The 16,118-nt window shown below is 38.9% G+C and overlaps 1 long non-coding RNA gene across 1 annotated transcript; it reads left to right on the forward strand.

Annotated features, from left to right (window-relative positions):
* Positions 1-327: 327 nt before the first annotated feature.
* On the forward strand, positions 328-14,199 carry LOC119562861. Its single transcript, XR_005222085.1, has 3 exons — positions 328-972; positions 13,521-13,682; positions 13,737-14,199. It is a non-coding gene; the product is annotated as an uncharacterized LOC119562861 (long non-coding RNA).
* Positions 14,200-16,118: the final 1,919 nt, after the last annotated feature.

Here is a 16,118-nt window from a genome sequence, read left to right on the forward strand (position 1 = left end):
GCCAAGTATCTGGTGGAGGTGGAGTCCTCAATGGAGAGCTCGTCGAAGATCGAGCGATGTGCCATGTTCCTTCCCACAACAGCTTTGATTAGGCGTCCTTTTTAATCTGTACTGACCTCTTTAAGGCGTTTTTGGGGTTTTTCTTCCAATTTTAATTTTTAAATTCCCCACCGTTTCTGCACTAACACCGCCAAAGATTAAATTTCTTATTCTTTGGGCCGCGGCTAATGGCGTTAATCGAAATTCACTCGCTTAATCTGGATTTTTTTTTCGGGTATTTCCTTAGCTCATCTGAGTACCGCGCTGAAAAACAGACCCGCAGTTTTCGTCGATGTGAGTACTAGGCTTTAATTTTTAAATTCCACACCGCTTCTGCACGAACACCGCCAAAGATTAAATTTCTTATTCTTTGGGCCGCGGCTAACGGCGTTCATTGAAATTGACTCGCGAAGTCAGGTATTGAGGTACTGAGTACCGCGCTGAAAAACAGACCCGACGAAAAGCGTTAGCCGCGAATTTGCCTTCTCGTCGATGTGAGTACTAAGCTTTACAGTGAAAATCCAGAAACGGCACGTACAGACATTATTAAATTCGTAAAAGAAACTGAATTGATTTGCGAGTGCGGCCCTCGCTGAAGCGAGTTGTAGCGACTTTCCCCCGTCTCTGATGTTTTATGGAAGAAAAAGTTGCTAAAGCGAAATTCTGTGTGAACAGGCTATAACGCTTTTTTGATTTGCAGTAGTGAACATTCTTTAAACCCCATGTGAAAAGTAAAATAGATTGTATACATGTAAATAATTAACTGTTTTATATGAATTTTAAAGAGCAATTAGTTCTAAGTACCGAAAATTACGAACGTCGTAGTTTATGGTTAAACACCAATATCATAAAATCTTTTGTATACCTACTAATACCCGAAAGCATGTTATAAAACTTACAAACATATTAACACAAGCCTGAAGTAATAAAAAGGTAAAATTTTTATATAGAAGATCAAATCATCTGGAAGGCCACAGAAATCGCTTATTACTTAACTCGTAGGTGGTGGTGGGAGGGAGGGTGGTTGGTGGTGGTGGTAGGAACAGATGGCGATTCTGTGACAAATCCAATTAATTTATTTTTAAGCGTCGGACGTCGAAATTTTTTACAAATGGGTGAACCCATTTTATTTGCTTACCGTATAAAAACTTTAGCTTTATTATTTTGTAAATCTATGTACATACATACATATATGTATCTTATTATTAATCGTTGGCTATTCTTCTGAAAAGCTCCAATAACGTACAAATTTTCATCGCAATGTGTTTTCGGACCTTGATTACGAATGAAAACGTCAAAGGTGGCAACAAGACCTAGTACCAAAATATGACGCCTTTCAAGAAAAATGCAAGGAAAGTAGTACGAATTAAAATCAACATTTAATATTAAGTTAAACAAAAGTGATTCTTGTCGCCCCTGCTACCTATTATTAGCCTGCGACCTTTTACACAAAAGTCAAATTTTATCACGCAGCGAGCTTTAAAGACTTTTTAGACTTGATTAGAGACTCAGTCTGTCCACGATATGACAATAAAGCCTAAAGCCTAGTACTCGGATCGGCTAAGAGTTTTACTAGTCAAAATATCTTATTGTTGTGACCGATGCTTTCAAAGTTCGCCCGCAATACATGTAACATGGTCTTACTGTCAATGGGCTGGGCTTGTTGACAATTTGAGCAGTTTAAAAAACACTATTCTACTGGTGCACAAGTGATTGAAAAACAAGAGGAAACGCTATAGCCTCGACTATCAGATACCCGTTACTCAGCTAAAGGGACCAAGTGGATGAAGATATGTAAGCAGCAAAGCGATATTGTAATGCGCCAGCTACCTGAAAACTATGGGAGCCACAGTTTTTGGCGGTTTATTGGCGTTAAAGTGGGCGTGGCAAACTTTTTTGGGTCAATCGATAGGTATTGACGAGACCAATACATTTCAGTTAAAATTTTTGTCTAGCATGGGCGTTAGAGTGGGCGTGGCAAACTTTTTTTTGGGTCAATCGATAGGTATTGACGAGACTAATACATTTCAGTTATTATTTTAATTCTAGCATTAAAACTGTAGAAGTCACCGTTTTTGGCGGTTTTTGGGCGTTAGAATGGGCGTGGCACACTGCCGAATCTAACTTGCGCTAGATCTCTAGAATCTGCATGCCTAATTCCAGTATTGCTTTTATTCATACGGACAGATGGACATGGCTAGATCGACTTGGCGGCTAGTGATCCTGATTAAGAATATATACAATTTTTGGGGTCAGAAACGCTTCCTTCTACCTGTTACATACTTTCCGACGAATCTAGTATACACTTTTACTCAACGAGTAACGGGTATAAGAAATGGAATGTTCAAGGGATGTTTACAGGAAGTCGCCCAGCATCCTGGCAATGGCTGGTAATGGCTCTTCCAGTTGTCCCTTAGCGGACGGCCGTATTTTCTCCTCCCTGTAGCAGCAGCACGTCGTCCAACTCCTCATTAGCTGCCAAGTTGCTGCTGGAGGTAGAGTCCAGCGAGACCAGAATTACTGGTGGTTTGGTTACGTTGTACGTTGTAAATATCTAATTACCGTAACCTTCAACACTTCCACAAGTCTGCGGATTTGCCCTGTTGTGGTGTTGCTTCCTGTGGGTCAAGCTCCACAATACTGGTAAACAGATTGAATTAGGCGTCCTTCTTTGCCTCCTGCTGGCGTTTTCTTCCATTTTTATTTTTTCATTCCCACACCCCTTCTGATCGAACACACCGAAAGTATTAATATCCTACTTGCGCGGCGGCTAACGACATTCATCGGATTGTACTCATGAAATCTGGTATTTTGTCTGGTATTTCATTAGCTTATCTAAGTACAGCGGTGAAAAACGAACCCGACGAAAAGCGTTAGCCTTCTTTTTGCCTCTAGTTATCTTCCATGTCCAGCTCGCGGTTTTCGTCGATGTCAGTACTAGGCTTAAGCCTCAACTTCGGGCAACGTAGTTTCCTATGCCAAACTTAAGTTTAAGACTCAGAAACAGAAGCACTCAACCTGAGTCTTGGCAGGGCCTTTTATAGGCTATGATATTTATGTCCATTGTGACCATATACACAGTATTACAGAAATCTGTAAAAGTAATCAGGTTGTAAAAGGTTTTTGTCTCCGTGGAAAATAATATGTTTTTTATTTATTTTTTAGTATGAATTTTATTAGATTTTAATTAAAAACTTCAACTTCGACTTCATTGTTCTGAGATATCTTTTTGACTGCTCTTTTTATTTCGCTTAGAAATTACATAGCTCTAAGATACGCCGGCAGTGACACATCGGTCTTATATTAATATATGACTACGTTGATCACTGATCAGATTAACATTTTGCAGTCGCCAGGCTGTGTGAACAAGCCGACGCTTATCACTCACTTAGGGCGAGTGTGGTCAAAAAACGTTTGTACTTGAAGATTGCTCATCCAGCATATTTGGCATTAAAGCCTAGTACTCAGATCGGCTAAGAGTTTCACTAGTCGAAAAATCTTATTCTTTGTAGTGTGACCGAAGTTTTCAAAGTTCACCCGCAATGCATGTAGCATGGTCTTACTGACAAGCAGCTGGGTTTGTTGCCAAACAAAACAATTGGAGAAATTTAAAAAGGAGGAGTCTGCTGGTACACAAAGAAATTAAATTAAAACAAGGAAGAACGCTATAGTCGAGTACCTCGACTATCAGATACCCGTTACTCAGCTAAAGGGACCAAAGGTAAATGGAGATATGCAAGCAGCAAAGCGAGATTTAAATGCGCCACCTACCGGCGGAATACAGATTTAAGCATTGTGGGCGTTAGGGTAGGCGTGGCAAATTTTTTTTTGGATCAATCGATAGGTATTGACGAGACCAATACATTTCAGTTAAAATTTTTTATCTAGCATAACAATTTTGAGCGCCACAGGCTTGGGCGGTTTGTGGGCGGTAGAGTGGGCGTGGCATATTCGCATAACAAACCTGCGCTGCGTACAAAGCTACGGAATCTAAATCTGAAATCCCAATACTCTATCTTTGATAGTTTCCGAGATATCCGCGTTCATATTTACGATTTTTTGAAGTTTGTGGGCGGTTTGTGGGCGTCCAAGTGGGCGTGGCAAACTTTTTTTTGGGTCAATCGATAGGTATTGCTATGAACAATTCATTTCAGTTTAAATTTTTACTCTAGCATCAAAACTGTAGAAGCCACAGTTTTGGGCGGTTTGTGGGCGTTAGAGTGGGCGTGGCACTCTACTGAAAGAAGCTCAGGAATCTGCTCGCCAAATCTCAATAGCCTAGCTCTCATAGTTTCCAAGATCTCAGCGTTCATCCGGACAGACAGACGGACAGACGGACAGACGGACATGGCTAGATCGACTCGGCTAGTGATCCTGATCAAGAATATATATACTTTATGGGGTCGGAAACGCTTCCTTCTGCCTGTTACATACTTTCCGACGAATCTAGTATACCCTTTTACTCTACGAGTAACGGGTATAAATAGATGGAATGTTCAACGAATGTTTTTATTTATGTAAATTAGTTGTTTAAAGCTTCCTTTTCGTCCCACGGATGCTTCGCCATCTTTCCCGCGCCACCGCAGTCCAGCTCCGAGTCCCAATAGGCATATTGGACCTTGAGGAAATGGGAGCCGGATTGGGAACAGGGTTGATCCGCTGATGCTGCAGGAATCCCCCAGCATCCTGGCAGTGGCTGGACATGGCTTCTCCAACTGTTCCTTAGCGGGCGCCCTATTTTCCTCCTCCCTGTCGAAGGCAGCGCGTCCTCCAGCTCCGCTTAAGCTGCCAAGTAGCTGGTGGTTATGGTGTACGGAGTCCTAATGGAGAGGTCTTCGGAGATCATATTACTGGTGGTTCTGCTGAAAAGATACTTCTATTAGTAAAACGCAACCAAATTATTTTGGCTAGATCTTACTTTCTTTGCCAGGACACGCCCGGCAGGATTTCCATGTAGAGAGCGAAGTCCCACTCGGCATGTTCCTTCCCACTGGGATTCTCTAGTGGATCTACTCCAGCACTTCAACTATTCTGCGGATTTGCCCCTGTTGTGGTAATGCTTCCTGTCGGTCAAATCCCACAATAAGGGGCAATAGCTTGGATTAGGCGTCCTTTTCCATCTGCACTGACCTCCTTTAACCGTTTTTGGGGTTTTTCTTCCATTTAAAATTTTTAAATTCCCCACCGCCTCTGCACGAACACCGCCAAAGATTAAATTTCTTATTCTTTGGGCCGCGGCTAACGGCGTTCATCGAAAATTCACTCCCGAAATCTGGTATTTTTTCTGGTATTTCCTTAGCTCATCTGAGTACCACGCTGAAAAACAGACCCGACGAAAACCTTTAGCCGCCTGTTTGCCTCTCGCTCACTCCTATGGTTAGCTCGCGGTTTTCGTCGATGTGAGTACTAGGCTTAACATTATAGCCAGGAGTACAGTGTGTACTCAGTATGTGCAAATATGACGATCTCAGAAATAATTGGTATGAAAAAGAGAAAACTCTAATGCAACATTAACAAAAAAAAAAAATCTAAGCAGAAAGATTTTTAAAAAAATTCTTTTTGGACTTACTATTAGTTTTGTTTGTGAAACTTTTAGTATAAAAATTGTAGTGTTCAAGCCGGGTAAAAATTCAAAAAGAAGACTTTTGAAAATTGCACTTTTTTAATAAGTGCTAAAAAAGTCTTTTAAATTACCTTTAAATTGAGGCCAAAATTTTTATGAAGTAAATTTAATTAGAGTACATTTATCTTTTGTTTCGTCAAAATACTTATGCCGACAAGTTAACATCTCCCTCTGTTTGCCAATGCCATATGCCAATTTGTTTTATAATGGTCATACTAAATAGTAAAAGTATCTCTTTTTATAATATAAAGAATACAAAAGTGTAAACAAATTTGAAGAAAATTTGATAAAATTTAAAAATGACATTTGTAAATGAAATTTATAGAACTAAAATGGGAAAAAAAAGTTTCAAAAGTATTATTAAAAATTGTATAGCCTAATGGTGGATCAGGCCATATGCGAAAACAAAGTGTTTATGAGTACAAATTATAAGTCTGTCCTTATGAACTGTTTGTTTCTTTGATTCAGATAAATTTTTCTATTTTTCCTTTTTTTTTCTATTTTATATGGTCCCATATACTTCAAATCTAGTTTGGGTCCTGTTTCATTATTTAGCACGACCTCATTCCAATTTTTATACCCGATATACTGGATTCGTCGGAAAGTATGTAACAGGTAGAAGGTAGCGTTTCAAACTTTTCTTTATTGAGTTGGATTAAGAACTAACTTATTTTTATTTATAACTACGTATCACTCCATCGCTGCCACCGTCTCCGCCGATGTTTTTGATCCTGCTGACGTTCTTTGTTATCATTGGTTGCTGCTCTGTTACCGTTGCTTATACCTTCGCCGTTGGCCAATTTTTATTGTAATTGGCCGGTGCATTTTTGCTCGTAGAGTAAAAGGGTATACTAGATTCGTCGGAAAGTATGTAATAGGCAGAAGAATGCGTTTCCGACCACATAAAGTATATATGTTCTTGATCAGGATCACTAGCCGAGTCGATCTAGCCATTTCCGTCTGTCCGTATAAACGCTGAGATCTCGGAAACTATAAGAGCTAGTCTATTGGGATTTGGCATGTAGATTCTTGGGCTTTTTGCGCAGCGCAATTTTGTTTCAGCTGGGTGCCACGCCCACAAGCCGCCTAAACCTGTGGCGCACACAATTTTCATGCTAGAAACAAATTTTAACTGAAATGTATTGGTGTCGTCAATACCTATCGATTGACCCAAAAAGAAGTTTGCCACGACCACTCTAACGCCCATAACGATTAAATCTTTCTACCGCCCACATAACCATATATTGAGATCGCGGGTAGGTGGCGCATTTCAATCTCGCTTTGCTGCTTGCAAATCTGTTAGTATCTGATGGTCGACTTACTCGACTTAAGCGATCTTCCTTGTTATTTCTGTATTTGTTGGATGCACCTAGTCGAGTTTAATCAACTTGGAAAATTCGCTGTTCTATATTCTCACGATCGCTAACCAAAAAGATGCAGCCTAGGCGCAACTTGATTTGGGTGAACTTTATCTAGGGCATTGCACTAATGTTGGCTGCGCAATCAATTATAACTCTTACTTTTGTCTAGGGTTAGCTTCTAAACGCAATTTGTTTCTAACAAATTTTCATATTTTATATAATTAATTATTTGTGCTTTCTTAATGCTTTCATTTTTAGAGGTCTACAATTATATTATTTAAAGGTTGGGAGGCTAATAATATAAATGAGGTCATGCTGATTTAGCTTTAGCGAACTCCAATAATTCATCTATATTAAAGAACAGTTTTTTTCCTCTTGAAGATATCTTCCACTACTGTGGTTTCCGTGATTGTTAATACAAATGAATTTATTGTGTTAGTTTTAGCCCCTCTACTTGCGTATATAATATTGGTTATTTCTTCTTTTATCAATTGAATTTTATACTTTAAAATGTTCGCTTTCTGATTTAAAATTTCCCCCGAGTTCTGGGTAACTTACTTAAAAGTGTATAAGTAACATTAGTAAGTTGTATCATTTTTATACCCGTTACTCGTAGAGTAAAAGGGTATACTAGATTCGTCGGAAAGTATGTAACAGGCAGACAGAAGCGTTTCCGACCCTAAAAAGTATATATATTGTTGATCAGGATCATTAGCCGAGTCGATCTAGCCATGTCCGTCTGTCCGTATGAACGCTGAGATCTCGGAAACTATAAGTGCTTAGATACTAGGATTAGGCCTGCAGATTCCTGAGATTCCTGCGCAGCGCAATTTTGTTTCAGCAGAGTGCCACGCCCACTCTAACGCCCACAAACCGCCCAAAACTGTGGCTCCTACAGTTTTGATGCTAAAATAAAATTTTTTACTGAAATGTATTGTTCTCATCAATACCTATCGATTGACCCAAAAAAAAGTTTGCCACGCCCACAAACCGCCCACAAACTTCAAAAAATCGTAAGTATGAACGTAGATATCTAGGAAACTATCAAAGATAGAGAATCGGGATCTCAGATTTAGATTCCGTAGCTTTGTACGCAGCGCAATTTTGTTAAGCGAATATGCCACGCCCACAAGCCGCCCAAGCCTGTGGCGCCCACAATTTTTATGCTAGATGAAAAATGTTAACTGAAATGTATTGATCTCGTCAATACCTATCGATTGATTTAAAAAAAAACTATTCCACGCCCACTCTAACGCCCACAAACCGCCCAAGCCTGTGGCGCCCACAATTTTCATGCTAGATAAAAATTTTAACTGAAATGTCGATTGGTCCAAAAAAAATTTGCCACGCCCACTCTAACGCGTATTAAATATCGCTTTGCTGCTTGCATATCTCCATTTCCCTTTGGTCGCTGAGTAACGGGTATCTGATAGTCGAGGTACTCGACTATAGCGTTCTCCCTTGTTTTTATCTACTATTCTGTTATTTACTAATTGGTTATTATTGTTTTCTAATTGCTCACTTATCTAATTTTCTAAGATCTCATAGTCTTGGTGGTCTGGTGATCCCGCCAATCATTTCCATGCGGTACCAATTACTTCTATTGCCCTTTTCTGTCTTTTTGGAGCTCGGAGTATGCGTAAATCATTGTGGATCTATTTTAGTTCTTATGAAAGGTATGTGTGTAATGAATGAGATGCAGTAAGTGAGTGAAATTATTCTTCTAATTTCGCTAGTGTTTATTCATAGCTGGGTAAATTAAATATGTAGATGATTTTTAATGTTCCGTCTTTCTTAGCCACTAGTCCGGTTTCGAGTGATATGATTTGTAAGTTTGAATAGTCGAGTACTGTGGTTATTACCAAGCATGTTGGTAAAAATAATCTGAAAAAGTACGTTTTAATATTGATTTTGTGTATGATTTTTCCAGTTTGTGTTAATACTGTTTTTGTATTTCCTGCCAACTTCTCCACGTTGTATCTAGGTTTGAGTTTTGTCCCAAGCGATTTATTTATTTTCAGATGGATCGTGTCGCCTGGTGAATAATTTATTGGCTATTTTTTGCCAATATATTCTGATTCTGAAATGCTTTAAAGATTAAGTCCTCACATGTCATGCTTCCGTTATGTTTTTTAAGACACCGTACGATTTCGGGTAGAGTTGAATGTTACTTGTCGATGCATAGGGGGCAATGGAGAGCACTGATATTTTAAGCTAATCCTCTAACCTAATGCGCGTACATTGTCCATTATTATCCACCTTGACTACCGAAACCAATGAACATTTCTCTCAACGGATTTTTAATATCTTCAGATGCCCTTGACTCTAGAACTTTAAATTGAATATATTTTGAAAATTTGTCGATCCCTGTTCAGATTTTCTGTTTTTCGGTAATGTAAATATCGATGAGAACTATTTCTCCTGGATAATTAAAAATAGGTGTGGATTGGATTTCTCCATTTGCGGGGTGTATGTCATATTTTGAGGTAGTCGTTTTCTTCGCTTTGTGTAAACCTTATTTTGTATGATTTAAAATAGGTAGGGTAAGTGTTTTGTATTATTCCCATTACCTCCTCAAAAGTAATGATTCCGTTTATGAGTTTATGGTTTGTTAGAATGTTTTTCTTCTGTGTAAGATTTTTGTAATTATAATAATTTGGTATCTATGGTATGTCGGAAATGGAATTTTATAAATGATAAACATCTATGTCTGCTGTCAGTAAATATAGTTGGTTTTTGAATACATTGATTGGTGCTTCTACTGAAAATAGTAGGTTGTGTGACGAGCTTTCGTCGCTATGGAGTGTTGCTGAGGAGCTGATTGAAATAATTTACGCCGGGGTCCGGGATAATGCATCTGCTACTACGTTAAATGCCCCAGGTTTGTAACTGATCTCGTGGTTATACTCGCCAATGAGATCCCTCCAACGTTTTAGTTTTGCGGCTGTTGATCCGTGTATATTACCACTTTTAAGTACCCGTATAGGTAACGTCTTAAGCTTAGAAGCGCCCAAAAAATAGCAAACATCTCTCTTTCGTTAGATGAGTAGTTTTCCTCGGTTTTAGATAGGGTGCGTGAAGTCAACGTTATTGGCCTATGATTTTGTTCTAGTACTGCACCTATTGCTTAACTTGATGCATCGGTAGTTAGTTGAAATTCCGAAATCTGAGCAGGCAAGGGTTAGCTAATAGCAGTTCTGCTTGACTTGGTCCTTGATACACGTCCTTCTTCGCCTCTTAAGAGAATTGTTAAAGGTTTTGCAATTTATGCGTAGTCTTTCAAAAACCGCCTATAATAACATGTCATGCCCAAAAAGGAACGGAGATCTTTTAATGATGTGTGGTAATGGAAATTTTGTAATCGGTTTTATTTTATTTATGTTTGATTTGACTCTATTTTCTGATACTGTATACCCTAAAAAGACTACATCGTTTCGAAGACATTGCATTTTTTCTATTTGTACCCTCATGTTTGCGTTTTGTAGGGTTGAAAATACCATTATGACCGTCTTGCACCTCACTTTTGCTAAGGATAATGTCATCTACGTATAAATAGCAAATTTTCCCTATGTATTCCCCCAATATGTCATATAAAACTCTAAGCTCTAACTGGATGGTGATCTTTTTAAACCGAAAGGAAGTCTAGTAAAATCATATTTTTCGCCAATTACGGCAAATGCAGTTTCTTCTATGTTCAAGTCTTTCAGTGGTATTTGGTAGAACCCACTCTTAAGGTCCAAAACCGAGAAATATTTATTGTCTCCGAGCTCTGCAATAATTTCGTCACTTTCGGAAACAGGATACCGATCTGAGATAGTAACTCCATTAAGTTTCCTATAATTGATTACTAGTCTGTACTGTTTTTCCTCGGACTGACCGGACTTTTCGGAACTCCCCAGACCGGTGAGTTGCACGGTGATCTTGAAGGTCTGATAATGCAGAGAAAAAAACAGAAGGAACAGTGGTTCCATCTAACAGCTGAAGTTTCGCATATAAACGTGGCACCCATAATTATTATAGAAACCAACTCACGTAGTTCTTAAATATTTAAATGAAAAATAAATTGTCAGAAGTCACAGAACGTTACTCATCCTTGACACTTGCGGACGACTTTTGTCATAAAATTTTGGGCCCCAAAGGGGAATAAATCCAATCACAACCTTTAAAATTTTCTTCATATTTTACGACGTGGCACAACCTTGGTTGTCAAACCGCACCATTGTCACTAAAAAACGCATCGCCGCCAAACAACGGATAAGGCACGACACAACAGTTGCGGCACCTGTGACCTATCATATGTCGCTTTTCGTCCTTGTCTGGATATAACGGAACACTAACCTTTTTTTCACTTTTTCAGCAGAAAAGAGATCTGAAGTATTTTGTAGTGAGTGAATGTATTTTTAACTGCGCCTCAACCAGCTCAAAAAGTTTATTACAGTGTTTGGCTTTGTTGCAGCTCATCGGAATATGGATTAGAGCCCTAAAGGAATAAATAGTTTGTGTTCTAGCTCACAAAATGAATCATACGAATCCCTTATGTCAGTTGGAGCTGTAAAACCAACTATGTAAAAATCTATAGGATCCATGGTGGCTGTGCTGCGGCATACCTTGATTGTCTTTTCCAACATCGATAAATCGACGCACACACATGCGTTGCAAATATGGCGGGTCACGTAGGTAACAGAAAGCGCGGGAACGAGACAAGTGTGACCGTTTCAGCTTATCTAAAAAAATGCGAACATATTGTATGAAAATACCTACTATTCAGATTCAGCAGCAACGCTTATTGATAAAGAACATTTTTGAAATAATTCTCTTTGCTTCCCAAATCAGAACGTCCCAAGAGCATTTATGGTGATAGTCATGTGCGTGAGCCAGCAGTGCTTGTGTTTTCTAAGGACAACACTCTCTTTTTGAACACAACAGGTAATAGTCGCCTATTTCTGTTCGAGAAAGTCAGACAAATGAAAATTGATGGTTATAAAGAAATAATTTCAATGAGGAACTGAAGAGGATGAACATATTTGCGTTATCCCCAGAAATTTAGTTGAATCATAGGGAATCATTTAGGGTATTACCACAGGCTCCTCCAACAACTAAACTTTGAAAGTATAGTTTCATCCATAAAAACAAACCTATTGAACGTCTCCTCAAGGAACAACAAACTTAGATAGATCCATAATTGCCAAACTGAAACTGTAAAAATCGACTATGATAAGGTTAAAAGTCAATCGCTTTTTGCCCAAGATAAGACAATGCTACAATTGTGGTAAACTGGTATATACTTCTGATAAATGCAGGTCAAAAGGACGATGCAATAAGTAAGGTGTTCAGGAGTGTACTGGTACGCGTTCTATTTTGAAATGCATTCTATGCAACGCATGAAATCATTTAACTAGGGATAGGCGGGACTGTTCAGTCTGGTCGAATTAACAAGACTATGACCATTAAAAAAATAGCAAGGAAGAGCAAGAAGCCGCTTTTCCAGTTAGACCCCTGCACAAATAATACAAGTAATCATATGCCAGTCTGTCCCGATATTACAAACAATGATCAATTTCACCAAAACATAAAATTGCTGTCTCAATTTTTCAACATTAATTCGGAGACCTCAATCTCTGGAAACACGTACAAAAACTTTAGGGAAAGAAGAAACCCTTTAGACAAATTGAAAGAGTTGCACTTGAACTATTCAAATTACCTAAAATACTACAACACAACATTCAATCAATAAAAAACAACAAAAACGATGTGGATTTATTACTGAAAATGACTTAATGACAAAAATATCAGAATAGCAGTACTAGTAGACGTTTTTCAAATGATTCATCCTTTAGGAAAATCCAAGCTTCAATCTATTAGAGACACACAGAGAGCAAGACTATGTACGGGTAGCCATTGCTTTTAGAAAGGACTTAAAGGTTAAAAGGCTCTGCCACGAAACTAAAAGTTTCTTAACATTATAATAGCTTTCTTATACAAGTAATTAGAACCACCAATGCCGTTACCCATTTTTAATGATGAGATGAGCAAATGAGATTGACAATGGCATTATAGCACGTGAGCTTAATGCCAGATCTAGAGACCTTGGGGACCAGTTAACAGTAGCACAGGATCTTTCCCACCGCAGGCAATGCTAAACTCTGGGTACAGGCTGGGAAATTTTTGCTGTCCTACTTCTAAGGGGCATTGACTCAGAAACGGGTTCAGTGCTTGGTCTAACTTATGTCAAAGGAATTCAAATCTCAGAATGGACCTGTGATACTGTGATATATCACCCCATTACCTTGAGGATAATTGAGATTGTGGTGAAGACAAATGTCTTTTTGGCACAAATAAAGAATGGGGAAATATTTAGGTAAATTAAATTTGAGCGGTAACCTAAACAACTTAACAAAGAACTTGAAAAACGAAATTAAAGCGGCCACTTACAAAATTGGCGCAAATAAGACTCCTAAGTTCTGGTGAAGTAATGAGTTAATAAATCTTTTCAACAGATTTTGCGAAAGCCAAGGCGAATGAATGGAAAATAAAAGTGGTTAAAATATCAAAACAAACTAGCTTCCGGAGGAAAATCAATAAACTAAACAGGCAACCCAACACTAAACTAGCGTGGAGCTTTCTAAAATATCTAAATAATTGACAAGAAGAGAATTCAGGTAATTCAGAACACTTTAGCAAATTTGTAGAGTTTCTAAGGGCTTAAATTCCAGTTGAAAACATGGCAGTATACGAAAGTCTATCAGATCAATGAAGACCCAGGTTTTATTTTGGAAGATCTTGAAGAAATTCTAAACTAAAACAAGAAGAAATCTGGAGGGTTAGACAAAATCACTAGTTGCCATGAAGATCAATTTAGACCCAGGTTTTAGTTTGGAAGATCTTGAAGAAATTCTAAACGAAAACAAGAAGACAGCTGGAGGGTTAGACAAAATCACATACGAAATGTTAAAAGCTCCTGGCAGTACCTCCAAAACCGAGCTAGTATCATTTTATAACAACAAAGTTGCTAGGTGTGATTTTCCGTCGGAATGGAGATGGATTAAGATTATGCCCATCCCAAAGAAAAACGAGGACCTGAACAATGTACAAAACATCAGAACTATTTTTCTCAATTCTGGTAAAAACAGTAAATGCTATGGCCAAAATCAGACTGGAGAAATGTATTAAGGATTATGAGATCTTACCTTACATATCCCATGCTTACAAGAACTTCAAATCGTATAAACGACGTCATCAATGTTATAGCCCTTAAGAAAAGCTTCACCATAACGTAGTTATAGCAGTAGTGGAACGTGTGTGGTGGTGCCACCGGGCACCAGCAACTAATGGGCTAGCGTTTAACATAAGCAAAAGAAATAAGTACAAGCATGCTGTGATTTTCTGTAATAAGCTTAGAAATAAAATGGTAAACTGAAGTACTTAGTACAAGAAACTCATAACATATTTGATAAATGGGACGTTCTCAGAGTTCTTGATTTCAGTATTTTCGATCTCAAAAGTGATCCAAGATCGACTCATACTAAAAATCCTAAAATCGTCATCGAAGTCTTCTCGGTTTGCGAACGGGCTTTTGAGAATGGTCGATCTTGATTTCGGTTTGATTCGTTCTCGGTTTCAACATCGAATCGATCTCGACTTCGAGAAGAACCGTTCTCGGTTTCAACATCGAATCGATCTCGATTTCGAGAAGAACCGTTCTCGGTTTCAACATCGCATCGATCTCGATTTCGAGAACCGTTTTTGGATTCAACATCGCATCGATCTCGCTCCCAGAATCCATTCTCAATAAAAATGCTTTATTATTTCAATTTATATATAAGTAAAGACAATCTTTATTTAGGAATCCGTTTGGATAACTTTAGTTTAATTCTGTTTATTTAATATTTAGATCTCCGTTTGGATAACTATAATTTATTGTTTGGATTTATCCCGGAATCTGATTGGATTCTTTGCGAGTCTGTTAAGAACTAATTAAAGCTAACTTAAGTATTTTATAAGAAAGCCAGGCAGAAGGCCCGACGTCGGCAGCGACGGTCAGAATCGACGGCGGGGCTATGGGCAGAATGCTGACCTTGTAGTTCCCATCCGCTGCATAGCCCGCTGCATTACTTGGCCGCTTTGGCTAACGGCACTAGCGTGGGACCGCTGACTTAGCGCCTCGTGCCCGGTGCATTCCCCGACCACTCGGCGACTCGGAAATCGGATTTCATTCTTTCAGACTGTCGATTTGAAGAATTGCATCCGGTCTTGCAACACTTTTGGGTTCCATGCTAACTCCTCCCTCCTCTAAGTGAAGGCCGTCCTCGGACTTCTTCAGCGTAGATTTTAGTACAGCTGTCAATTTACTTTGGCGGTTACGAACGCAACGTCGGTGGAATTAATAGGTGATGAAGAGGCACACCGAAACGATTACTAAAGTAATTCCGCTGGACAAACGTGGCTTCGTTACAATTTCTTCTTTAAGGCGCTCGATGTGTTGGAGATTTTTCAGGCTTAGTTCGCGAAGAAAAGGCAGGCTCCGCTGTTCCTTGTGGCCCGTGATGTTTACGTGGGCTACCATTGATACTGCAGGTTACTTCTTCAGTAAGCCATAGTGGTTTTGGAAGAGGGTCTCGTTCACCGTAACGTAGTCGTCGGTGACCAAATATGTGCCCCTCGGAATGTTTTTAGGTTAGGGCTGCCATCGTGTTGAAGTTTCGCAGCCGCTTCGTTGATGATGAGTATGCCATCGTCGATTGTTGTTATTGGACTGAGGTGGCCTGGAATGGTGCTGCACTGGGCGACAGTTCCGGAAACCAATTCTTGAGCGCATGTTGAGGAGTCAGATTTTCTGCAGAAGGTGGTTCCAATTGAAGCGTCACACTGGTGGATGGCAAACGACTTTTTGCCACAATCAGCAACCAAGTTGTTTTCCTCAAAATCTAGAATCCTATTATTATGTTGTATTGGATAGATAGAAATTTTCTTACATACCAAATTAGGCTTGGGGTATTTTATGAGGAAGTGTATTATGTCATTATTTTGAAATGCTTTTATCTGGGATACTTCTAAAAGATCAGTAATACTAAAAATTTTGTGAGCTTTTCGTGATT

Source organism: Drosophila subpulchrella, unplaced genomic scaffold (genome assembly GCF_014743375.2).
Source record: "Drosophila subpulchrella strain 33 F10 #4 breed RU33 unplaced genomic scaffold, RU_Dsub_v1.1 Primary Assembly Seq99, whole genome shotgun sequence".
Taxonomy (NCBI): domain Eukaryota; kingdom Metazoa; phylum Arthropoda; class Insecta; order Diptera; family Drosophilidae; genus Drosophila; species Drosophila subpulchrella.